The sequence below is a fragment of the Protopterus annectens genome, chromosome 16.part0 (genome assembly GCF_019279795.1).
Source record: "Protopterus annectens isolate FY-2018-M chromosome 16.part0, PAN1.0, whole genome shotgun sequence".
Lineage (NCBI taxonomy): Eukaryota > Metazoa > Chordata > Ceratodontiformes > Protopteridae > Protopterus > Protopterus annectens.
In genome coordinates, this window is record NC_056750.1 from 415,997,735 (window position 1) to 416,023,705 (window position 25,971).

The 25,971-nt window shown below is 41.0% G+C and overlaps 1 protein-coding gene across 1 annotated transcript in view; it reads right to left on the minus strand.

Moving 5' to 3' along the window:
* Positions 1-25,971, minus strand: part of GOLGA1 (golgin A1) — a 2,378,923-nt gene that overhangs the window by 325,984 nt on the left and 2,026,968 nt on the right. The window lies entirely within an intron of this gene.

Below are 25,971 nucleotides of genomic sequence, written 5' to 3' on the forward strand. Positions count from 1 at the left end.
AAATATTACATTCTTTTTACAATTTCCCATAAAAAACGAGTGTAAAGGTGCAGTTCTCCATTCTCTATAAAAGAATAACACTCCCAAAAAGAGAAAAAAAAAATAGATGCACCTCATCACTAAAAGTACAATGGACATTTCAATACTATAAGATTTACAAAAAAGCAACATAACACTGTTTCATAAAAAAAGAAGTTATGGACTTACCATAACGTTTCATCTGTGCTGTCTTTTTCATTCTTCCTCGACCTGTGGCTTTCAGATCCAACCTCGGATCCGACTTGGCTGCTTTCAAAAGCTTAGGCTCCAAAGCTCGAGCTCCTCCTGTACCCATAATGCCTCACCCCCCCGTTACATCAGATCGTGTTTGCTGCTACCATGTTTATCAATAATACTATCATATATGCAATATACATCAATTTTGCCAGTTACCAACAAATAGAGAAAGAACAGGAGCTCAACAAGGAACAGAGGTTCCTATAAACATATCCATCAGGTCATTCACAAAAGGAGAGAGGGAAGGTCAAGGAAGAATGAAGTAGACAACACAAATGGAACTTTATAGTAAACACAACTTCTTTATCTGATATTTCATTTTCATTCTTCCTCGACCTGTGCGAGAGTTCCCAGCTACAATAACCTTGGGTGGCCTTCATAGAAAGATATTCCGGAGCACTGCAGAACCAAAAGCAGCTCTATTTCTGGTCACAATGTCCAGTTTGTAGTGGGAAATGAAGGTGTGAGAATCAGAACATGAGGCAGCTGAACAAATATCAATTGAAACTTTAGCCCAAAAGGCTTGAGAAGTTGTCATTGATATAGGAGAGAGAGCTTTAACTTGGTGAGGTAAAGGAATACCTTTGGATTCATAAACAAATGAAATGCAGTCTCTTAACCATATATCTAAAGTGGTCTTGACAACTGGTTTACCTTTTTTGCATCCGATAAGGATATAAAAAGTGGGTCAGATTTCCTGAAAGATTTCGTTCTGTCAAGATAAAAACGTAACTGTCTGTGAACATCCAGCAGATGGAGTGTGTATTTCTCCTTTGCTTTGGAAATGAGGGAAAAAAAACAGTAAATTAATAGATTGGTTAATATTGTTCTCAGTCGCAACCTTGGAAAGAAAAAATGGATTAATACGTACTGTCACTCTGTCCTTATGAAAAATTAAATAAGGGTATTTGGAGGACAAAGCTTGAAGTTCAGATACTCTTCTTGCAAAAGTGATAGCCACCAGAATGTCTTCCATGATAAGAATTTCAAATCTACTTTGGCTGAGCATTCAAAGGGAGGTAGAACCAAAGACTGTAAAATCATAGTTATATCTTTGACAGGAGAGCAAAGAAGGAAAGTCCCTCTAAGAAAAGCGTTGCACAACAACAATGAGGCCAAAGATGATGCATTTTCTCCAATATGAAAATTCGAAATGTCTGCCAATTATACTTTTACAGTGGAGTGAGTGGCCCACTCACAGAAAATACGAGCAAGAAAATCTAGGACTGCTGGGACAGGAGCAGTAAAAGGATCTAATTTCTGCTGTTTTACCCAAATGGAAAATCTTTTCCATTTGTTCTTTTAAATTCTTCTAGTCGAAGATTTGTGGGAGGAGATCAGAATGTTTTGTACGGGGGATCAAAGCCTGGCAGATTTAGCTAGCATTGGAATTGGAGAAACCATGAGGTTAGTGTCAGACCTGGGAGATGTGGATAACTTTGCCCTGATGGATGGGATAGCAGATCTGGACAAGGATCAAGAGTCTGTGGTGGGCAAATCAGATTAGACCAACGGAAGGTGAGCCTGATTTGTCAAGGCCAAAAGGGGCAATGAGAATCACTTTGCTCTTCAACCTGAATGCTTTCTGAAGAAACTTGAGGATCAAGGGCAGAGGAGGAAAGGCATAAAGTAATCCAGGAGGCCAAGCATGGACCACAGCATCCCCAGGGGACTGTCCTTGAGGGGAGAAATCAAGGTGAAGAACCTGCTGCACTTGTTGTACGGGGATGCAGAGAGATCACAGCAAGGTTGATGCCATTTGTTCACAGCTAACTCATTCAGGGACCACTTGTGAGGCATCAGTAGGATTCTGCTGAGCCTGTCCACTGGAATGTTGCACTCCCCTGGAATGTGCGTTGCAATCAGAGAATGGTTGGTAGAAATAGCCCACTGCCACACACTCATTGCTTCTCAGCACAGGGGGTAGAATCTGGTTCCCCTCTGTTTGTTGATGTACCAGACCACTGACATATTGTCCATCTGTATCATAACACTGCCTGGAGGAAAGAAGGTGTGAAATGCTTGCAATGTCTCTTCTCCAGGACATTGATATGCAGTTTGGTCTCCTGTGGAGTCCATGGACCTTCCAACCCAGGAAATGCCAAACCTGGAAGGCATCTGTGGGTCAACATGGCGCTTGCGGGAGGAAGAACAAAGGGGTGTAACTTGAAGAACCTCCAGAGAGTGAAGCCACCAGAGGAGAGAATACTTGCACACTCATGATAGTTTGATTGGACAGTTGAGGGGGTGTTGAAGTACTGACCACTGGATTGCTAAGGTCCACTGCAGAATTCTCATGTGAGGTGTGCTCCTGGTAACAGTTATGGTGGCAGCCATGGAACCCAGGGCCCAAGTACTAGTTTGGCTAGAGGAACTAAGATTGCCAAGATTTGTCTGACGTAGTCTTGGGTTTGAAATCCTTTCTGGAGTAAGGAAAACCAAGGTCATGGTAGTACCCAAAATGAGCCCCTATGAAATATATGTTCTGAAATGGCTGAAGGTGGGACTTTTGCTTGTTGATTGTTATGCCCAAGACAGGAGCTGGATTGGGAGAGTAGATACCTGATTGGAGCTGTTAGGAGCCAGTCATCTAGGTACGAAAAAACGTGGAATCCTTGAACTCTGAGATGAGCTGTGACTACCGCCATGCATTTGGTGAATACCATGGGGGCTGTGGTGAGACCAAAGGGAAGCATTCTGAACTGATAACTGGCTCCCAGTCTGAAGCATAGGTACCTTCTGGAGCATATGTCCATCTTGATGTGGTAGTATGCATCCATCAGTCCACTGAGCACATCCAGTCATCCATTTTCAAAACAGGTAGAATGGACTGGACTGTGACCATTCTGAACTTTGTATTTTTTACCGACTTGTTTAGGGATGTCAAATCCAAGGGTCTATAGTATATCCTCGAATCATCGACCCTTAAACAGTGAAAGTAGAAAACGCCGAATGTTAACATCAGCGATTTGTTTCCCTGGAAAGAAATTGCTTGACCATCCCTGTTAGTTTGCTGTTTTCCCCACTGTAGTGTGGTCTCGGAGTTGGTATTTTTAGTTAGGGGTGTGTGTGTTTGTAGAGATGTGTTTTTGTTTTGAGGGCAAGTGATTTTTTTCCCAGGGAAAGAAATCACTGATGTGAATGTTCGACGTTTTCTGCTTTCGCTGTTTAAGGGTCAATGAAGAGACGTTCAATGGAATACCTCTTCAAGGATATAATATAGACCGAAATCCAAGATGGGCCCGAGGTTCCCTGTCTTTTTTTGGTAGCAAAAGAATCTTGAGTAAATGCCTGATCTGATATGACCTGGCAGGATCTTCTGGATAACTCTCTTTTGTAGCAACTTTGAGATCTCCAACTCTGCTACCTCTGTCTGACTGGGTGGAACATCCAGGAGAGAAGTCTTTGGTTTGGAGAGTTTTAAAATGGAAATGAAGTATCCTCTGGATATGATCTTTTGTGCTCACTGATCTTTTGTGATGGCTAGCCAGGCTTCTGTGTCCAAGGATAAATGCCTCCTAATGCCTGCAGAGGAGGACAGCTGGGCAAATCCTCAGAATTGTTGAAAGGGCTTGTCCGAGAAATAATACCAAGATCCTTGATTTTGCAGACTCCCTTTGCTGCATCGGCAGCGTTTAACATTGCAACCATTTCCCCCTCTGCCTCTGGGGGAATATTGTCCCTGCAACTCCTGAAAAGGACACAGATTTCTTAAACCACAGTTACTCCACCCACTGATCCCTGAAAAAGGATCTTTGGGGGGTAGAAAAATGGATTCCGATGGGAGACAAGGTCTTTCCATCTTTCTTGCTATGGAAGAGTCTCTCTCAAACAGTGGACCTAAACAAAGATGATCCGTCAAAAAGGGGCACAGACAAAAGACGCCCTCAAAGGTTCCATGAAGTCACACAGCCAGGCAAGGCACCTAATGGCAATGCCAGAACCGGAGGCCCTTGAGGTATCCTCTGCCACATGGGAGACTATCCTCATGGACGCATTGGAAATTGACTACAGTGGCAAATCTGGAGTAGGTGGACTTCCTCTCCTCATCAGATGTGGACTCTGGGACTGAGCTAGAGAGTACTTTGCTTAAATCTCTCTACAGCCTAGTAAAATGGGAAAGGTAGTTTAAGGCTCGTAATGTGAAGGTAGACGAGGCACAAACTCTATTACCGAAGCTGCCCATTGCTCTAGACTCCCTGTTAGAGGGATGGACAGAGGATCTTTCTTGGGCCAGCTCCTTCTTAGTAGCTGCCACAACCACCATGACATCTACCAGGATTCCCTTAGTCCAATGGGGTTGGGCAGGAGGAGTACTGAGGATTTTGTCTGCACACTTGGGTATAGGTTCTACAGTATCCGGATCCTTTCTTCCAAGCCCTGCTTCATATACCAGATTGAACAGTGCATCAGCAGGGTGAGAACAACTAGGATGTAGATGAGCCACACCTGAATGTCTCCAGGAACACCGATTCCTCAGAGATAAGGTTTTGGAAGACCATCCACCTCTTTGGCAGGACTTCCAAGATGTCTCCAAAGAAGGGATTCTCAGGTGGAGATCTGGGGTACCCTACCCCTTTCTCGAAATCAGTGTCTTCTGCTATGGATTCCTCTGGGGAATCCAGGTGCCTCCTTTTGCACCTTGCAGGCTTTACTGGGCCAGCTGTCCCCAAGGGAGGCAGTGGTAAGGACTCAAAAACAAACTCCAAGGGGAGTGAGAAGTGGATTCGAAAGGGTGGGAGCAAAGCATCTCCTGGGCATAGAGAGGACCCTCGCCACCACCTCAAAATCAGAATGGGCTGAAGACAGTCCTCCCAGAGTCAAAACTACCGAGACAGAGGATCCCTGAACTCCCCCAGCCTTCTGCTCTGAGAGGGAAGCTGGGGCTGAGCAGTCAAACGCAGACACTCTGAGGGGAAGTGACAGCTCTGCAAGCTTTACAGTTGAGGGCCAACCCCTTGGTGCCGATGTTAAGGCTTCGGCTGCTCTGCCCTGACACAGTCGAGACCGAGCGAGTCAGGGAAGATGCTGGGGTCGAAGTGAGATCCAGTATCAGCTCTGACACCTCAGCCCTCTGGGCATTCAGATCGAAGGGCTCCTAAAGCAGCAGGTCAGATCACAGAAGGAGCTATAGGTCTAAAGTGTGACTGCCCACAGTCCCAGTAGGGGATGAGCCTGTTAAGACCCCCATCTAGATCTGCATATGAAGAAAATGCCTCATAAATCTGTCCACCTCTGATTCCGAAAGGCTGTGGGTGGACCTGACAGAAAATGCTGTAGGTGGTGGCCTGGACAAGATCCTTGTAGACTTCTCTTTACGAGGCGTATCTGCAGTAGGAGGAGGAGGAGGAGGGAGCCCTGAAGGCAGCTCTCAAGGCTTTGGCTGCTCCACCCCGATACAGTCAAGACCGAGCAAGTCAGGGAAGGTGCTGGGGTTGAAGTGAGATTCACTATCAGCTCCGACACCTCAGCCCTCTGGGCATTCAGATCTGAGGGCTCCGAAGCAGCAGGTCAGATCAGAGAAGGAGCTAAAGGTCTAAAGTGCGACTGTCTGCCCACATTCCCAGTACAGGATAAGCCTGTTAAGACCCCCATTTAGATCTGCATATGAAGAAAATGCCTCATAAATCTGTCCACCTCTGATTCCGAAAGGCTGTGGGTAGACCTGACAGAAGATGCTGCAGAAAGTGGCTTAGACGAGATCCTTGTAAACTTCTCTTTATGAGGTGAATCTGCAGTAGGAGGAGGAGGTCTCAGGGCCGAGGAGAGGATTGGGCAGACCTACTCTGATCCGATGTTCTGGGATCAGACGCCTTAGGAGCCTTGGCTGGAAGCTCATCCAAAGAAAAGGAAACTGACTTCCCCGGGGAACAATTTCTGCAATCCCTGTCTTCTCTCTGCTTTTTGAAAGGGGGTGGGGCCTCAGAAGAAGAAGAACCTGATGCCAATGGGGCCGAATGAGGCAAAAGGCCCTTCAAAACATAAACAAGTTTGTTCCTCCTGTCATCCAGCGCTCTCTGATGGAAACGTTCACAGATGGCACAGTAAGCTTAGAAGTGAGCAGGGCTGCGACAATATATGCACTCTCTGTGAGCATCAGATAAGGGAATCTTGTGCTCAAAGAAGTGCATTTTTTGAAACCTAAAGGTTTCTCCAATATCGCACACCTTTATTTTTTCAATCATCTTTACAGAACTATCACTTGTGACACACGCAAAGTTCCACTCATATAAAAGTAATCAAACTATATTAACATAACAAATATTTCACTTCACATATATTGCTATATATCATATAACCTCATTCCTCCCTTTTATGTATTGTTCCCGGGTTCCTATTAGAAGACTGAAGACGCATTCTTTCGAATGTGTCTTGGTCGAACTTAAAAAACTGAAAAGGCAAAATATCGAAGCAGCTTTTAAGCAAATTCTTTCCCTGGGAAAGAATTTGCATGGCCACTTCATTACTTTGCCGTTTTCGGCACTGTAGTGTGGTCTCTGAGTTGGTATATTTAAGTAGGGGTAGTGTGGGGGGGGTTCGCTCCCCACTTAATGTAATGTTTAAAGTGTTTTCTTTTTTATGTATTTATTTTTTTTGTTGGAACAGCGATTTTTTTCCCTTGAAAAAAAATCGCTGTTCTGACAGTTCGACATTGCAAGCTTTCGCTTAAATAGGGTTGATTAATCACTGTTCACTTTTTTAAGCTTTCGGTGATCTGATATAGACCCATTGTTCCCACAATTCCCATTTTTTCCTATGCAGTTTGCTCCTACCCTTTTCTAAAGATCTCATTTCCAGTTGTTTTATCTATGTTACTATATTCGCTACTTCCAGTACAGTTGGTTTAGATTTTGATTTTGATTTTCTACTAATGGCTTTTTTGGCAGCTACCACTATTAGACACACCAAGGCCTTACCATGTCTAGGCAATTCTGATTCCATGTCATAGCTCAGAAAAATCATCTCCCTTGTCAGACCAACCTGTCCACCAAGCATCTCAGACAGTACATCCCACAGGGAATCCTTAAACTCCACCAACTCACCACATTTCCAGAAAATATGTTTCTAATTATCTCCTTCTTCCCCCTCACACCTCCAACATTTACTGTCTACCTGAGGAAAAATTCTCAGGAGTCTACTTGGGATATAAAAATATCTATGTAAACTTTTCCAGGCAAAAATCCTAAACTTTCTAGATTTTGTTGCATATTTGGGAGACATACATATATCCTCCCATTGTTTTTTTGTGAATTGCTTATCCAGTCTCTCTTCTCAATCCTTTCTAAGCTCCTCCGATTGATTCTTATAGTTATCTTGCAACATTTAATAGAGTCTACTAAGTATTCCTTTTTAATGGCAGCTTCTGTTCTAGATTCTATTGAACTCTATCAGTGTTTGTCTTTCGTTTAGGACCCCCCCCATTTCTTTCTCTTTGTCTATACTTCTGATCTCAATCCCAGATAGGGAAGACAATCTCTAACCTGCAGTTCAAATAAAATCTTGAAGTCTTCCCATTCTATCGTCTTTCCCTCTCTAGTTATTTGCTCCCAATACCTTGGCTCCTTTGCCAGTTTTCTCCAATAAGTTCCGGCCCCCTCTTGTCTATTTCCTATATCCCGAATTGCAGTCATCCATAGCAGCAGAATCTTTCTCCATTCCCGTGTTGGTTTAGTTCTTAGAACACTTTCTGCTACTTTATGGATATAATATTCTGCATGATTATTGTTGCTCTCCTCAATAGTCTGCATCCAGAATCCCAGTCTCTCCTTGTTTCTTGAGCTTCCCCAGTGTTTCATCATCATTTCTTTCCTTTTTGAATTATAGTTTTCAGCTTGCGCTATGTATAGGAGTCCTAACTGTGTAGCTCTGAAATACTCCTTCAGATTGGGTAATCCCAATGCACCCTGTTCTACTGGAAGAATCAGTTTATCCCACTTGACTCTTGCCATCTTCCCCTCCCAAATAAAATCATTCAGCTCTTTATTAATTGCTACCACAACTTTTCCTTTTGTTGATAAAAATATGCCTGACCTGTGTATAAGACTAAAGGGACTAAAAACATTTTCTCTGCTTGTATTTTACTATTCATATCCATGTAACAACACTTCCATTTTCTTAGTTTTTGTATTATCTTTTGTTTAGTCTCTTTCCACATACCCTTAGCTGCCATAGTAGAATAACTTTTAATCCATACTCCTAAATATTTCATTTTATCATGTCCCCATACATATGGGTATTCCTGACCCAGTTCATGTGTGGGTACATAATTTATCGCTATTGCCTTTGTTTGAGCTTCATTAATTTTGTATCCTAAAAAGATCTGAAACTGTCTTAGAACTTTCCACAACACTGTAATGTCTTTTTCTGGTTTTGTCAGGTACAAAATAATATCTGCAAATAAGGCCAGCTTTTCTTGACTACCATACCAATTATATCCTTGAATTTCTGAGTCCCTTGTTTTGAAGGAGGACACCCCTGCCTGGATCCTCTGCTCAAGCAGAAATGATCAGAGAGGACCCCACCCACTTTAATTTTCACCTCAGATCCCTCATATATATTCTCCTGATTAACCTTATAATTTTTTCAGTTCCATTGCCCTGCTCGTAAAGAACCAGCTTACTCTGTCAAATGCTTTCTTGCATCAAGACCCACCAACAGCAATGGCATTTTGTTACATTCTGCTTCCCTCTGGATCATCAATGTTATGTTATCAAATGTTTGCCTCCCCTCCACAAAACCACACTGATCCATACCTATCAGTTCTGGCATTACTTTTGCCATTCTTTTAGCTATTATAGACATGAATACTTTATAATCATGGTCTAGTACTGGAATGGGCCTGTATAAAGCTGGATCTGATGGATCCTTACCCTCTTTTGGTACTACAGCTATCACTGCTTTCTTCCAGGATGGTGGTACTTCTCTTAAGATATTGTTAAACACAGCCTTCCAGACTTTTATCAGTTTTTTTTTTTCTCCCAGCTTCCAAACTTCCACAGGAATACCATCTATTCCTGGGGACTTCCCTGTACATTGATTATACATTACAATTTTTATCTCATCTCCTCCTATCTCCACCTATCCTATTGGCAATTGAGCCTCATCTACCTCTAAGCTTGGCATATTTAATTCATCCATAAACATTTCCATTCGTATATTTTCTTGATTTTCATAATTATCTGCTTTATGAAGACTCTCAATGAATTTCTGAAATATTTCTAATACCTTTAAAGGATCTCTTATCTTCTTTGTTATAGGCTCACTAAGTTTGGTGACAGCCCTTTCTACTTTCTGTTGCCTGAGTCATGCTAAAAGCTTTTGTGCTCTACAGTTATCAAGAATCAGTCACTTAACAGCAATTTTTTTAAGCTCGTGCATATTATCAAGGTCATTATTTTCTGCCTAGCATTCTGCAGTTGACCCTCTTCTTGTTCTGCGAGATTCCCCCTATTCTGCAATACTTTCACATTTGTCAGTCCCTCTAAATAATTACTGTTACTTCTTAGCCATAGCTCCCTTTACTTACACCCTATTTTTAAACTCCAACTTAAATTTTATCCCACTCTCTAGCTATATTTTTAGAAGAAATTTCTATCCTAATAGCAACTGAATAATCCCAACTACCCATTCCTTAAATTCCTCTGTTTTCAACAGATAGGAGGGAAAGTGCAAATGTCTCATTTTTGTTTCATTACCCTGTGTTTTATTTTAGCTTTTATTGGCACATGATCTGAAATAATTATTGGGTGGGTATCAAGACCTACAATTAAATGCACATGTTCCTATGAAATGTAAATTCTGTCTAGCCTAGCCTAGTTTTTATATCTTGGGGAATAATATGTAAATTCACTCCAAACTCCTATTACTGAATTCATATATTTCATGCCAAATATTCTCATAAATATCTTGAAAAATACTTTCCCTTCTGGGCCCCCCAGACACATCCTCACTGCTGCAAATCATGTTCCAGTCCCCACCTATAAGTAATGTTTCTTGCTGAAAACTGATTATTTCACCCAGAATTTTCTTAAGCTTCATTACAGCAGTTTTAGGTGGAATGTAAATACCCCGCCTGTTAGCTCCTTAGCACTACACATCTGCCATTATCTTTTTTATCTTCTTCTATCATTATTGGAGCTCCTCTTCCAATTAATACACGTACTTATCTTTTTCTTTGTCCCAGGTCTTCTGCTAAATGACCATCCTAAAAATCTTTATCAAATTCACATGTTCACTTCTAAGTGTGTCTTGTGTAACATAGCTATTTGCTATTTTTAATACAGTTCATTACTCTTTCTTGTTTGTATTTATACCACCTTTTATGTATAACACTTTTTTTGTTAAATGTCTAGTTCCAGCCTTTGTGTTACATGCATACACTGTTTGGCAAGTTGAACTTTTATACAGTTGTTTCTTGTCATATTGATTTGAGCCTATGTCACATCTTATAAACCTTTTTGTTTATTGAAAGCCCTCACACAAACACACACACCCCAATACCCAACCCAAAACATATTAACATAATACTAACACACAAAACTATGTATACCTTCAAATATTGACGTTTTAACCTCCTAATAGGAACACAAGTCCCAAACTGACAGCCACACTCACAAACTTGAGTCAACCTAAAAGAAAGGTCCTCCATGCTAAAACGCAAATGCAGTTTTCTTTATATCCCGACATCCAGACTGTATATAAGAGCTTAGAGCCACTGCCTGTATGTGGGACATCGCACGAAGGCAAAGACAATGCCATAAAGGGGCATCCGCACGTACCATCTTCAGAATAAGAAACCCCCATGACGAAATCCCTCTGGGAGTCTAGGTGGGTCATCCTAGGAAAGAGCAACTGTAGGGGGTAGGCGTGAGGGATAGAATACTGCAACATAGAAGAGAATGACATCTATGGTTATGTTAAGATTTTACACAATTATTCTATGTCCTATTTAATGTTGCAGTATTATTTACATCTGGGAGAGTACCAGAGCTGAAAAGGAAACACAGGGATGAGGCCAGAGAAGGGGAAACTAAGAAGAAGCTTTTTCCAAGAATCCATGCAGAACTGCCCTAGCAAACCCTGTTCTGGATCTGGAAACAGTGTCCAATTTATAATGTTTCATGAAGGTGTGAAGAGGTGACCAGGTGGCTGCTTCCAAGATGGAATGGACATCTAGGCCCTTGAAGTAGGCCCCTGAAGATGCAACTTGATCTAGTGGAATGTGCCTTGACAGAAGGACTTTTCATGGAATTCATACTAAATCACAACAGCCTTAGAAATCCATGTGAATATAGTTTGTTTGGACACAGACAATCCCAGAGCCCTGGGATGAAATGACACAAAAAGTTGGTCAGACTTCCTGATAAATTTTGTTTTGTCAAGGTAAGATATGAGTGGTCTATGCACATTTAAGGTGTGTAAAGCCCTCTCACTAGACAACTGGAAGTAAAGGGAAGAAGGTAGGCAGTTGGATGGACTGATTAAGTGAAAATTTGTTCACCACTTTTGGCATGAAAGAAGGCTTAGTTCTCAAGGATATCCTGTCCTTGTAAAAGACTAGTAAAGGAGGCAAAACCATTAATGCCTGAATTTCAGAAACCATTCTGGCAGAGGTTAAGGCTACCAGAAGTGCTGATTCCATATGTAAAGCTTTAGGGAAGCAGAAGCTGCTGGTTCAAAAGGGGCCTGGGTAAGTTTTTCCAGTACATAATTGAGATCCCAAGGTCGAGGAACTGGTTTCCTGGGGTGTCTTAAGTGCAGGACACCCTTTAGAAAAAGCTTAACTTCTAGCCTAGAAGCTAGAGGAGGGTTCAAAGGCAAGCAGGCAGACAAGGCAGAACAATGGACCTTAACTGAGGGGTAAGAAAGGCCACTGTTGAGTAACTCACAGGTAGGAAAGCACTAGTGGAATGTCCACACCAAAGGGATCCACTTTCCTTTTTTGGTACCAAATGGAAAATCTTCTCCACTTGTAAATACAGGATTTTCTAGTAGTGGGTTTCCTGGCCTCCTGCAAAACCGTTAGCACGTCCATAGAGAATAGGTGCCTGAAAGGGATCAGAAATTGATCACCCACAGGGTCAGCTGTAGAGATGGCAAATATGGATGTATCAATGATCCCTTGTCCTGAGTGAGAAGGTTCAGCCGGTGAGGTAACTGGTAGTGATGACCCTAGGCTAACTGCAGAAGGAGGAGGAACCAGTGCTGCCTTGGCCAAAATGGAGTCACTAACAAGATTTTTGGTTTGTCCTGTAGAATTTTCAACAGGACTTTCTGAATTAAGGGGAAGGGAGCAGTGCATACAGGAACCTCCCCTTCCATGAGCATGCGTCCACCTTCTACACTTGAGGATGACGGACCCTGGCAAAGAAGTGAGGAAGTTGTCTGTTCAAAGTGGAAGCAAATAGGTCTAGTTTTGGAGTACCCCACCAGTGAACTAGGCCTAGGAACAGATACCCGTGGAGCATCCACTCATGAAACTGTGTCATGGACCTGCATAATGTGTCTGCCACTGTGTTCTGAGCTGAAGGAAGGTACACAGCATGGAGAGTTATCTTGTATAAGGCAGCCAATTCCTAAGCTTTAATGGCCAAATGACAGAGGAGATAAGATTGCGTGTCCCACTGCTTGTTTATGTACTAAAGGACTGTGGTACTGTCTCTGAGGATCTGTAGTGGTCCTGGCAGGAATAGAGTGTGAAAGACCTTAAGGCTAAAAGTAAAATTCTCATTTTCTTGATGTTGATATGTTCCTTTCTTTGAGAATGGGATCAAAGGCCCAAAACTTTCCTGGAAGCAAAGGTTGCTCCCCACCCTAAGTCTGAGGTGTTTGTGAAGAGTTGCTGAGCTGGTTGAGGAACCTGTAGAGGAATGGCCAGGGTTCTGATTGAGTTGCTGCATCCACCAACCTAACTCTGCTTTCAAAACAGGAAAGAAGGGGAATCATGACATCTAAAGGATGAGCATGTTGGGACCAAACTGTCTTGAGAAACCGCTGGAACTTTCTCATGTGCAGCTTTGTAAAGGGCAGCATGGGAATAGTGGAGGCCACAAACCTCAGCAGTCTCAGAATCTCCCTGGCTGTGATGGAAGGAAGAGGCAGAAGTGCATCCATGAATGCCCTGAGATAGGTTGCTTCCTCCACAGGGAGAAAGACCAACATCAAATATGTGCGAAACCTGCACCCCAGGAATATAAGATCCTACCCTGGAGTGACACAGGACTTTTTGAGATTTATTTTGAAACCCAGTGCCTGCAGAAAGGAAATGGCTAAGTTCAAATGTTGATTTAAGGCATCTGGGCTGCTGGCCAGAAACAGCAGATCGTCTAAATGTAAGTAAACTTGAATTCCTTTCAGCCTTAAGCATGCAATGGCTGGGACTAGGGACTTTGTGAATACCCATGGAGCAGTAGAAAGACCAAAGGGCAAGGCAGTAAACCGAAGGTGCAAAGAACCCACCAAGAAATGCAAAAATATTCTGACGAGGGGGTGTATGGGGATATTCAGGTATGCATCCTTGAGATCCAGAGAAGCTAAGAAAGCTTGAAGTGGGACCACGGGCAGAAGGAATGCACCATCAGGAAGGTGTTTAATAGAGAAAGATCTAAGACAGGCCTCCACGGGCCATCTTTCCTTGGAACTAGAAACACCCGGCAATACAAACCCCTCCCCAGCTGGTCTTGAGAGACAGAATGGATGGTGTCTTGGATGGAAAGTTGATTCAATCAAGGGAAACAAATGCAGTTGACAGGAAAGAGGTTGAGGAACTCCCTGGAAGGATGGGAGGGTCTTCCAAGTCATAAAATATTCATTTTGGATGACTGAAATCACCCAGGAGTCCTGGGTGATCTCCATCCAAGCTGGTAGCGAGAGAGGGAGGCGGAGGGACAGAGGGGTATAACTTGGAAGACGGTGTAAGGTGTCACACAGGACTTTGTCTTGGCTGAAAGGGCTGCTGAGGATGGGTCACAACAGCAGCTGCAGGAGTGACAGTCTTAGCCTGTGGGTGCCTCCTGGAAGGCTTGTGGGGTCTAGTTCCAGAAGGAACATGAGTGGAAGAATGAGCAGGTTTCCTAACAAATAAATTCTTGCCTGGGAAATTTCTATGCAATTTTGGAAATGGTGAAACCAGAAGGCGTTTCAAATTCTGGAGTTCCTTACCTTTTTCCTGCAGTGACAAAACTCTGCAGCTGCTTTTCTAAACAGTGAGGAATTGTCAAGAGGGGCATCATGCAATTTTTCCTTGATATCAACAGAAACTGTCTGGAGATGCAGCCAGGAATGTCTCCTTAGAACAGAAGCAGAAGCTGCTGCTCTGGAAGAGGCCTCCACTGCATCATAACTATACTTGACAGAGTGTCTACCTACCTAAGAGGAGGATGATAGGAAAGCAAGGGCCTGAGATTTAATGCCTCTGAATCTGGCAATGATGAGAGAGTCTGGGTGGCCTGGGTAGGCAAGGCTAGAGCATACCTGGACATGTGTGTCTGATAATTAATTGCCCTGATAGCCAAGGTAGACGAGGTATAGACCTTCTTGCCCACCCTTTCCAAAATTTTACTCACCTTATCGGAAGGGAGTAAACTTGGTAGAAGGCGATAACTGTGAGGACTTATCTGAGGTAATGGAAACCATAGCAGGATCAGCTGAGGGGCATTTAAGAAGAAATCTGCAATATTCAGGGACCTTATAAAAATGGTCAGGCTGCTTTGGGGCAGGGGCTTGGGAGTCAGAGGTCTTAGATGCAGCCCGGACATCTAAAATGGCTGGAAGGACCGGTGTAGGGGCCTCCACATGTAGAACCTCATAATATCTCTTTTGTTTTTCAGAGATTTAAGAAGAATCCCACTTGATCCCCCCCCCCCATTTTATTAATAGTTTCCCAAAGGAAAGCTCTTCATTGGGAGAATCCCCCCATTAGACTCCTCCTCTGGGAAGCATATTCCAGAGGAGAGGGAATTTGAGTGGAGTAAGCTAGAGAGTCTTCATCAGATGAAGGGTCTTTAGAATATGTGTCATGAATTTGAAGTTCTGCAGGCTGTCATGAAATAAGGCCTTGGACCCCGGACAGCTGCACTAGAGAAGAAGCAAAGGGTGGGCCCGCTATGGGTGATGGTGATGCTGCAGGCCTGAAAGCCATCAGGGCCTTAATACGGCCCTGCAAAAAAATTCACAATCTGATGTGGGAGCAGGAACATGCCTAGTCTTTTGCTTCATTTTCACAGGTTTTTCCTTTTGAGAAGAAAAAAACAGAAGTAGACCTAACCTCCAGTAATTCTTTGGACAAGGAAGCTGGAGCAATTCCTGAGTCTTCTGTAATAACTAGCCGCAGTTCCCCCAAATCGTCTGAACTGGACATCTGCATAGCCTCTGACTTGCTAGGATCTGCACTCCTGACTGCTTCCATCCTGGTACCCGGCCAAGGGAGTGAGCCCTACCTCTGATTGTACCACCAGGTTTTCATAAACCTCAAGGGGTAGCTAAAAAAGATCCAGGCTTAGTCTTGCTGACCTTCCTCTTTACAGACAGCTCTTTACAGACAGATCAGAAGTACTCGTGGAATCCTCCATAGCATTCCCTAGCCAGACATTTAAGTGTTTGTTTTTTTAACTATAAATTCAAAGCCAACAGATGACTGTGCAAAGTTTTAGGAATGAAGACCTGACTAATAGAAAAGGACCAGCGGTCTTGAGTAGCCTCTAAGCAAAACAAGCACAGTTTGTGACTATCTTTATGTGGAATTTGCCTTCCACATCTACACTTGCTCTTCTTGGATGATATTTAACAAAACCAAAGGTAGTAGCAATATATTAAATCTCCTATGGGGTACTTATCTGAAGCTGTTAGATGAACCAATGGGAATCCAAAGGCAGACAAAACGTACAAGTCAACCTTTCCAAATTGGCAGTGAAAAAGTTCTGAAGATGGTACGCGTGGATGTCCCTTTTATAGCTGACATTGTCTGTGCCTACGTGTGAAGTCCCACATACACGCAGTGGCTCTAAGCTTTTGTATACAGGGCGGATGTCAGGTTGTTTGGGTGGAATACAACCCAGATGTAAAGAATACTGAATAGAAGGGCATTCATTATCTCTTAGCCAAGTTCTCTTTTTTTTTTCCTCAGCCAATCACTGTCCACCAGGCTGCAGCCAGTTTCTCTTTATTAGATTGTCTCCATGGAGACATGAGAACCAGGCAGCCAGTTTCTCTTTATCAGACTGTTTCCATGGAAACATGAAGACCAGCTGCAGAACTGTTACTCAGCTTACATCTATTTGTTAGAAAAAAAAGCCTCATAATATTTAATGTTCTTTTTCATTTACTTGCTCTCTCTTAGAACCTGTTAAATCAATCTAAGGTCTTTAATTAAGTAATTTCCCCATGCAAGAATGAGAAAAAGTACATTAATCTCTCGTTATCATGCTTTTTAAGCAGGTCTTGTTATGCACTGCAGTGCCTACATTTCTTAAAACTGAACAAGATGAGAGGGAGAAGGGAGAAAGAAAAGGAAAAAAAAGAACAGCAGCACCTGTTTACAATCCCCATTACACTTAAAAATAACTGAAAAAAATTACTTTCTAGCATGTAAATAATCACATGCCACAAAACTGGTACTTTTTAAGGAAAACAAAACCTTTACTTACAGTTAACTTTCTCCCTCCTCTTGCCCTCCCCAAAGCACTTTTCCAAACATTAAGGACATGAAGTAGGGCATATGCTTCAAAGTCCCCCACAAGTCCAACAAACTCTGAAAAAGTTCAATATTTCCAGATTTTCTTGTTCTGTCATACTTCACAAATATAATTATTGCACTGTAATCCCACATTAAGTTACTAGTTGCATTACTGTTCATCTCTGAAATCCTTTTTCTGCTTCATTTCCAACGTACTCTCAATCCTTCTAGTCAACTCTAGTGCTCTCTTCCTTCTCTCCAACATTTTCCATTGAAACAGTGGAGAAGGTTTCACAGGTACAGTTCTCTGTAGTCTTTATTACCAGAAGAACAAGAAGCAGAATCTCCACCTGTTTCACAGCTCACCTTTCCTTGGACAAACTTTTGTATTTCCTCCTTAGCATGCACTTCATCAAAAAATTATTTTGTCCCTCCGGGAAGAAAGCCTTGAAGACAGCTGGGTACAGCAGTTTGAATCTCACACCTGCATCTTGACATTCCCTGAATAGTGGAATAAATTTGCTCCTCTTCTGTCTAGCATATGAGTAATCATTCTCCATAAATGCTCAGCTTTCTCCCAATTTTAGTACTTTGTCCTTCTTCCACAATTTTGTTAGAATCAACTCTCTCTGCTGGTAGGATTGTATCTTTACATCCAAGTTGCTTTCTTATAGCCAGGTTTGGAGCATACACGCAATGTGCCCTTTCAACTAACAACTCCTGCTGTGGAATACCAGTCCGGTTGCTTATTTGTGCTTTCACAAAATTAATGCAGTCTGTTACTTCCAGCTTCTCTGGCATAGCTGAAAATCTCAGGTTCTCCCGATGTGTTGTGTCCTCTAATTCTAATATTGTTTTGGAATATCTCTTCCTAAGTAGTTTCATATTCAGCCAGCCTTTTCTTTATTTCAACCTCTGATTTTTAGCAACTTTATTATCTCATCTGAATATCTGTTTAAAGCTTTTTGCATGTTCTTTCAGCCTTTTGTTGTTTATGTTGATATACTCCATCAGTGTTTTGTTTATTTTAACCGGGTCTGTATACAGTTGTCTTGTACCTTCCTGTAGGATACTGGAAGTCATGCCTGAAGGTTGCATTGCTTTTTTGTGAACAGCTGTAGAACTCTCCCCAGTCATTGTTTCTTCCTCACGTTTTGTAACGGACTTTTTTTTTTCAGGTTTTCTGTATTTTTTTATTCCTGGTATCCAGGCAGTGTACTTACTAGCCAGTTACTGAAATTTACTCAAACACAATTCTACTGGCTTTCCCTACTGAATTTCTGTTTTCACACCAGGAGAGCTAGAAAAAAGCTTTTATTCAATGTGCATCCATCCTGCTAACTGCTGATATCTCACAACTTGAGAGAGGAAAGGAGGAAAGAGAAGAGGAAAGAAAGCAATTCCCGCCAACAGCATTCCAGCAGATGCAACAAAGACAACTAAACTAGTACTTGTTAGAGGGTAGGGCATAAAGAGTGGAAGGGTGGCTACACTAACAGAAAAAAAATGCTTAATTAACTGCAGAAAACTTATTTCTCTCACAGGAGCTTGAGACAATGGATCATGATGCTTCTCCTAAGAGTGGCAAATGAGATCTAAGGTAACCAGGAGGGAGTGAGGCATTATGGGTAGGGGAGGACCATGAGCTTCAAAGCCTAAGCTTTTGAAAGTGGTTGAGTCGGATCCGAGGTTGGATCTGAAACCCACAGGTTGCAGAAGAATGAGAATGACAACAGATACAATACTATAATGTATCTGTAATAATGTTTAAGATTTACTATAAAAATAACAAGCACTGCACCCCTGTCTTTTTATAAATAAAATAACACATGAAATTACAGTCTGACATCACTTTAAGAAAAGTTACCTTGCTATGTAATACAAGAAATGTATATCTTTTGACTCATTTTGAGCACACTTCCAGCTGACCATCAGCTGTTCTAAGTTGCTCCAATTGTTCTTAACTTTAGTGTCTCCTGTACTATCCACCAAAGCTGAAACTGACAAAGCCACTGATGAGTTGGGAAGAAGGAGAAACATGAAGGGGAGCAATCTGGCAGCACCATATGTGCTGCTGTGGTATTCTAGGCAATCTCTGTTATGCACTAACTGGGTGGGGATGCTTGACAGCATGCACATTACTGCACCCTCTGTCAATTATCTCCCACTCCCAGGTATAATAAAACTCAGTGGCTCTCTACCATCTGATTATAGCCCTACCTACATCATTTGGGAGGTACTGGATCATAAGCAGGAATCACATTCTCCTGGAATAGGCAGGGAGACTGTTGCTGCTTCTTCCCATCTCTTCCTGCATTGGTCTTTCAGTGCTCAGGCGACTAAGAGACCTCAGGACTTCTGGACTGCTTGTAGCATTCATTCTTCTACAAGAGTGTTCCTTCCCTTTACATAAGAAATTCTACTTAAAGTAAAATGAAAAAATGAAACCTAAATAAATGCTTTTTAATACAACACTTTGTTATTAAAAGACAAAACTAAGTCTGGCATTTTATAGCTAATAAAATGTTTGGAACATTAAGCTGTCCGGTGTCATGGGAAAGTGTGGGACATAACGATCTTAATTATGACAACCAGCTTTTACATTCAGTTTCACGCAGTTGTAACTAACACTACTCTCAGAATCAAGATTTGTCTCAAATGAATTTCCAGTTTTCTCAAAATATTCCTCAGGATGCTAACTGATTTAGAACATTAGTTTTGTGAACAAATTGCCATCATTAATAAATACATGAAAATAATGAAAGCAGACTATAGAGCAACTTTACACACAGTCTTGGAACCGTTTCAATTCAAAGTATCACTCTCAGTAGCAGCAGTCACATTTGGATAATAATTAGATAAATAATACTTTATATGAGAATTTAAAACAAATTAAACAAGATTAAATTCCATTTGTAAATGAGCAAATGCATAAAAATGAATTTGTCAAGGTAATGTGTTTTTATCTAGTCTTCTTCCTCTCTATGCAGCCACCAGCTGTGCACTTTGGCTTTCACAAATGCCAAACCACGGATACCCCAAATGCTCCTTCCCTAGCACAGGATATACCTCTTCCCTGGAAGTATTCCCCAACTCCTTGGGAAGAGGACCTTATAGCATGCCTTCTATTTTGCACTAGAGTGTAAGGTAAGTATTGGGGAAGTGGCATTTAAGTAGCATCAGCCTTCATGAATGCAGTTGATAGGTTAGAATCCATAGTAGGGGACTTGCTATTGCAACAATGTCATGATAGTGTCACTGCCTTCCCCCCTCATCCTAATAGGATACATTCGGAGATTCCTAGTCTCAAATAGTGGTTGCATAGTCATCAGAATCTCTCTAGCCCTACCCAAGAAATAGGAGAGCTAGATGGTAGCTACTTCATTCTATGCACCTGGCCAGCACTACCAAAGGTATACATCCATTTACTTTAGTTTTCTTTTCCTGGAAAAAAAATACTGCTATGCTAAACAGAGATCACAAACATATTTTTCAGTCATATATGAAACGAAAACCTTCTTAAATTGGTATAAAAAAACAGTCTATTAAATGTAAAGGATTTATAGTCACCTTTCTGTTTTATTCATCTATCACATTTCCTTGCTTCCTCATTAGAATCAATTTTTGACAAGCCATGTGCTGTTCAACAATACTCATTAAAATCATCAGTCTTCTGAAAAAATAATCATGTCAAGTTTTCTGATGTTTACTGATGTCTGGAAAATGAACTCTGTTTCTGAAGCATATCTCTGTTATGCCACCTCACCCAGTGTTCTCTTAAAGTTGGCACACATTTTCCCCTGCCTCCATTAATGGCTGTTTTTTCTCATTGCAGCTCAAAGCCATTTTTTTAATCTTCGGATTTCTCAGGGGAAGGACACTTCTTCCTATTATTATTTTTACTTTGTTGTAGTCCTGTTTTTGTTTTCCCATCAAGCTGCCCATGTTTTCTTGTTTTCTTCCCAACCAGTATCAGCAAGCTCAATTTCTGATATCATAACTTATGTTTCAGTGAAGCATTACCATCTTGCATGCAAACTTCTTAAATGGCCCATCTCATAAGCAAAGGTATCTCATCCAGGGACAAGGAGGTCATAACATCCCTATACCCTTCTCTTATAAGGCCAATTATTGAGTACAACACCCTCTTTGGCATGTACCACGCAAAGCACATGCAGTAGCTGGATAGACCACAGAAGTTCCTCACCAGGAGAATCCAGGGCCTAAAACACCTACCCTAAACAGATAGGCTAAAAGCCCTGTCCCTCTACTCAGTTTCATACAGACTCCTCAGAGGTGACCCCTGTCTGGCAAACAAAGCAATCTCACACCCCGCTTTGATGGGACTGCTGCATATCCACAAGTCAAGCTCCACTCTAGTAACCCATACGCCCGACCTCAAACTAGTCTGCGACCGCAACAGGACTTGTTGGTGGGACAGATTTGCGTCTCAGAGACTCCTCCATCTGTGGAATAGACTCCCTCTCCACGTCAGGCAGAGTACCTCATTAACCCTTTTTAAACACAACCTGGATAACTGGATGGGAAACACAAAATACACCCCTGGGATTCCACCTGTGTCCCTGCTGGACAGGGACTTTAGGTGCTGACTTGTCTAAACATGGGCTAAACTCTTAGCTACACTTATAAGGGCCTCAGGGCCAATACCCTAGTAACTTTCTATGATGCTATGATGTTCAGCATCTTGGACTGTTTTTAAAGAAAAATTCCTGACCCAACCAAATTATACTTAAAACAGCATTATATACAAATGAGGTTATTTTCCAGGATTACACAATTCAATCCAATATTAATTAAGCTGCTGTTTTGCCTCAATTATGTCTGCAGACAAGTCACAGACAGCTTGATTTTAAGCTTTCTCCATCATATTCCTCTGTTTTTCCTAGTTATATTTACCAACACCACTCTTTGGCCTTTTAAGAATGCATCAAATTTGTAACTTGTCTGGGCAGTACCTTACCTTCTAACTTTCTTCTCATTCCATGAATTACTTTAACTCCACTACAAAGCTCCTTTGGCAAATGTAACACATCCACAATTTTTTTATGAAAGGCAAAATTTCATAATCTCTTCCTGCTTCAAAGACTCTCATTGATCAACCTTCTGGATGTATTACTGTGTTTAGTAACCTCATGCCATTTGTCAATTTCAAATTCTCTGTGCAAATTATTCTTTCAAGATAACCATTTTTTTTTACTTCTCTTAGTTCAGTTTACCTCATTCATTAGAAGCTTCTGGCTGACAGAAGATTTTCTGACTCAGTCACATTTGCTTCCACAACTGACAGCTTAAAAAAAAAGATAATGTGCTTATCATCCTGAGAACATGCATTGAAAATGTTTAAGTCCACTTCTTCCTTACTTCTCCATCTCTGAAAATATACTGATTTAAAAAAAATCCATTTTCTTCATAAAAATAAATTCTAAAAGAACATCTACTGGATTATACTCCCACCATCCTGAAGGTCAGGTGGTCATTCTCCCCAACCCCCTCCAACTTTTTTTAAAGAACATCTTTATTAAATTACCACTTACAACATAGGCAATCATGCATTTATATAAATGAAATCAAACCATTTTGATATAATCTTGGTTGCAAGCATTACATCTCACAAGCCCTAATGACAACATTTTACTTGCAAACATTACACATCACGTATAATCTACCCAATCATTGTCATTCAAACTCTACATAGCCAATTCAAATCCTGCTTTTTATTAAACCTCATTGATCCCCCGTATGTACTGTTCCCACAATTCCATTTTTTTCCAATGTAATTTGCTCCTACCCTTTTCTAAAGATCCAAATTCCATTTGTTTTATATTATATTCACTACTTCTAGTACAGCTGGTTTAGACTTTGTTTCCATTTTCTAGTAATTGCTTTTCTGACAGCACCATAACTAGACTCAGCAAGGTCTAAATACGTCTAGGCAATTCTGATTCTGTATCATAGCTCATAAAAATAATTTCCCTAGATGCACCAATTTGCTCACCCAGGATCTCTGATAGAGTAGTCTGCAGGGAATCATTACACTCCCAGAAAACATGCTCCCAATTACTGCTTTCTTCCCCATCACAACTCCAACATTTGCTGTCTAGTTGAGGAAAAATTCTCTGGCGTCTACTTGGGGTATAAAAAAAACCCATGTAAACATTTCCAAGCAAAAATCCGAAATCTTCTAGATTTTGTTGCATAGTTGGGAGACATACATATAAACCCACTCCCATTGTTTCTTTGTGAATTGCTTACCCAGTCTATCTTTCCTATCCTTTCTAACCTCCTCGGATTCATTCTTATAGTTATTAAGCAATATTTTATATGCCCTAATGATTACTCCTTTTTTAACAGCAGCTTCTATTCTAGACTCTACTAAAAATTCTACCAGTGCTGGTCTTTCATTTAGGACTCAACTATTTCTTTCTCTTTGCCTATATTCTGATATCAAACCTTGAGAGGGAAGGCAATCTCTAACCTGCAGTCCAAATAAATCTTGGCATCTTCCCATTCTATTACCTTTCTCTCTCTAGTTATTTGCTCCCAATACCTTGGCTCCTTTGGCAGTTTTCACCAATAAATTCCAGCGCCCTCCTGCCTACTACCTGTATCCCTAATTGCAGTCATCCCTACTGGCAGAATCTCATTTCTCCACTCTCATGTTGGTTTAGTTCTTAGAATACTTTCTTCTACTTAATGAATACAATATTCCACATGATCACTGTTATTCTCCTTAAAGACCTGCATCCAAAATCCTTGTTTTTGAGCTTCCCACTGTATCATCACCACTTTCCACTTTGAATTATATGATTCTGCTTGTAATATGTATAGGAGACTTAACTGTGTAGCTCTGAAATACCCCTACAAATCGTGCAATTCCCAATCCACCTTGTTCTACTGAAAAATCATATTTTCCCACTTCACACTTGCCATCTTCCCCTCCCAGATAAAATCCTTCAGCTCTTTATTAATTGCTATCCACAACTTCTCCTCTGGTTGATAAAAATATGCCTGATCTAACATTTAAACTGCTTGTATCTTACTATCCATATCTCAGTTTTTGCATTATCTTTTGTTTAGTCTCCTCCCACATATCCTTACATGCCACACTGGAGTCATTTTTAATCCATACTCTTAAGTACTTCATTTCATCATGTCCCCATAAATATGGATATTGCTGAATCAGTTTGTGTGTGGGTACATACTTTACTGCTATTGCCTTTGTTTTAGCTTCATCGACTTTGTATCCCAAAAAGATCTGAAACTGTCTCAAAATGTTCTACAGTACTGAAATGTCCTTTTCTGATTTTATCAGGTATAATATCATCCGCAAACAGAGCCACCTTTTCTTGACTACCATACCAATTATATCTCTGAATTTCTGAGTCACTTATTTTCTTTGCCAATGGTTCTAAATATAATGCAAACAACACACAGGAAGGGGGACACCCCTGCCTGGTTCCTGAAATTATCAGAGAGGAACCCACCCAGTTTAATTTTTGCCTCCAATCCCTCAACTATCCTCTTAATCAACCTTATAATTTTATCAAGGAATGCAAACGCTTCCACTGCTCTGCTCATAAAGTCCCAGCTTACTCTGTCAAATGATTTCTCTGCATCAAGACCAAACGGTGGTATTTTCTTGCATTCTCCCTTCCCATTGGATCATCAATGTTTTGTTAATGTTGTCAAAAACCACACTGATCTATATCTATCAATTTTGGCATCACTTCTGCCATTCCTTTAGCCATTATAGACAAACACTTTATAATCATGGCTTAGTACTGAAATGGGCCTGTATGAAGCTGGATCTGATGGGTATTTACCCTCTTTAGGTATTACAGCTACCACAGCTTTCTTCCACGATGTTGCTTCTTCTCCTCTAAGAATATGGTTAAACAAAAGCTTTGAGATCTTTATCAGTTTTTTCCCTTCTGGCTTCCAAACTGCCAAAGGAATACCATCTATTCCTGGGGACTTTCCTGTGGATTGGTTATACATCACTATTTTTATCTCATCTCCTCCTATCCTGTTAGTAATTGAGCCTCATCTACCTCTAATCTTGGCATACTTAATTCTTCCATAAACATTTACATTTGTACCTTTTACCGATTTTCATATCTTTCTACTTTATACAGACTTTCATAGAATTTCTGAAATATTTCTATTACCTCTACAGGATCTCGTTATCTTGCGTGTTATAGGCTCCCTAAGCTTGACGACAGCTCCTTCTACTTTCTGTTATCTGAGTCATTGTGCTAAAAGATTTTGTGCTCTAGTTATCAAAAAACAGTTGCTTAACAGCAATCTTTCTAAATCATGCATATTATTCAGGTAATACCTTATTTTCTGTTTCACATTCTGCAATTGCTCCTCTTCTTCTTCTGTGAGATTCACCCTATTCTGCAATACTTGAATATTTGTCAGTCCCTCTACATTATTCTAGTTACTTCTTATCCATATCTCCTTTTCTTTTACTTCATCCCATTCACTAGCTATATTTTCAGAAAAAAATTCCATCTTCTATAACAGCTCCTGAACAATTTCCACTATCCATTCCTTAAATTCCTTTCTTTTCAAGAGATAGGTAGGAAAGCGCCAGCATTTAATTTTTATTTCATTACCCTGTTTTTATTTTGGTTATTATTGGCTCATGATTTGAAAATAGTTATTGGGTGCGAATCAGGACTTTCAATTAAATGTACATGTTCCTGTGAAATGTAAATTCTGTCTAGCTTAGCCAAGTTTTTGTATCTTGGGAAACAATGGTAAATCCACTCCAAACTCCTAGTACAGAATTCACATCTTCCATGCCAAGCATTTTCCTAAATTTCTTCAAAAATCTACCCTCCTTTATCATATTTGCCCTCCTAGCCCCCCAGGACACATCTTCACTGCTGCAAATCAAGTCCCCAACTATAAGTAATACTCCTTGCTGAAAGCGGATTATTTCTCCCAGAATTTTCTTATGTTCACTTATAGTAGTTTTAGGTGGAATATAAATA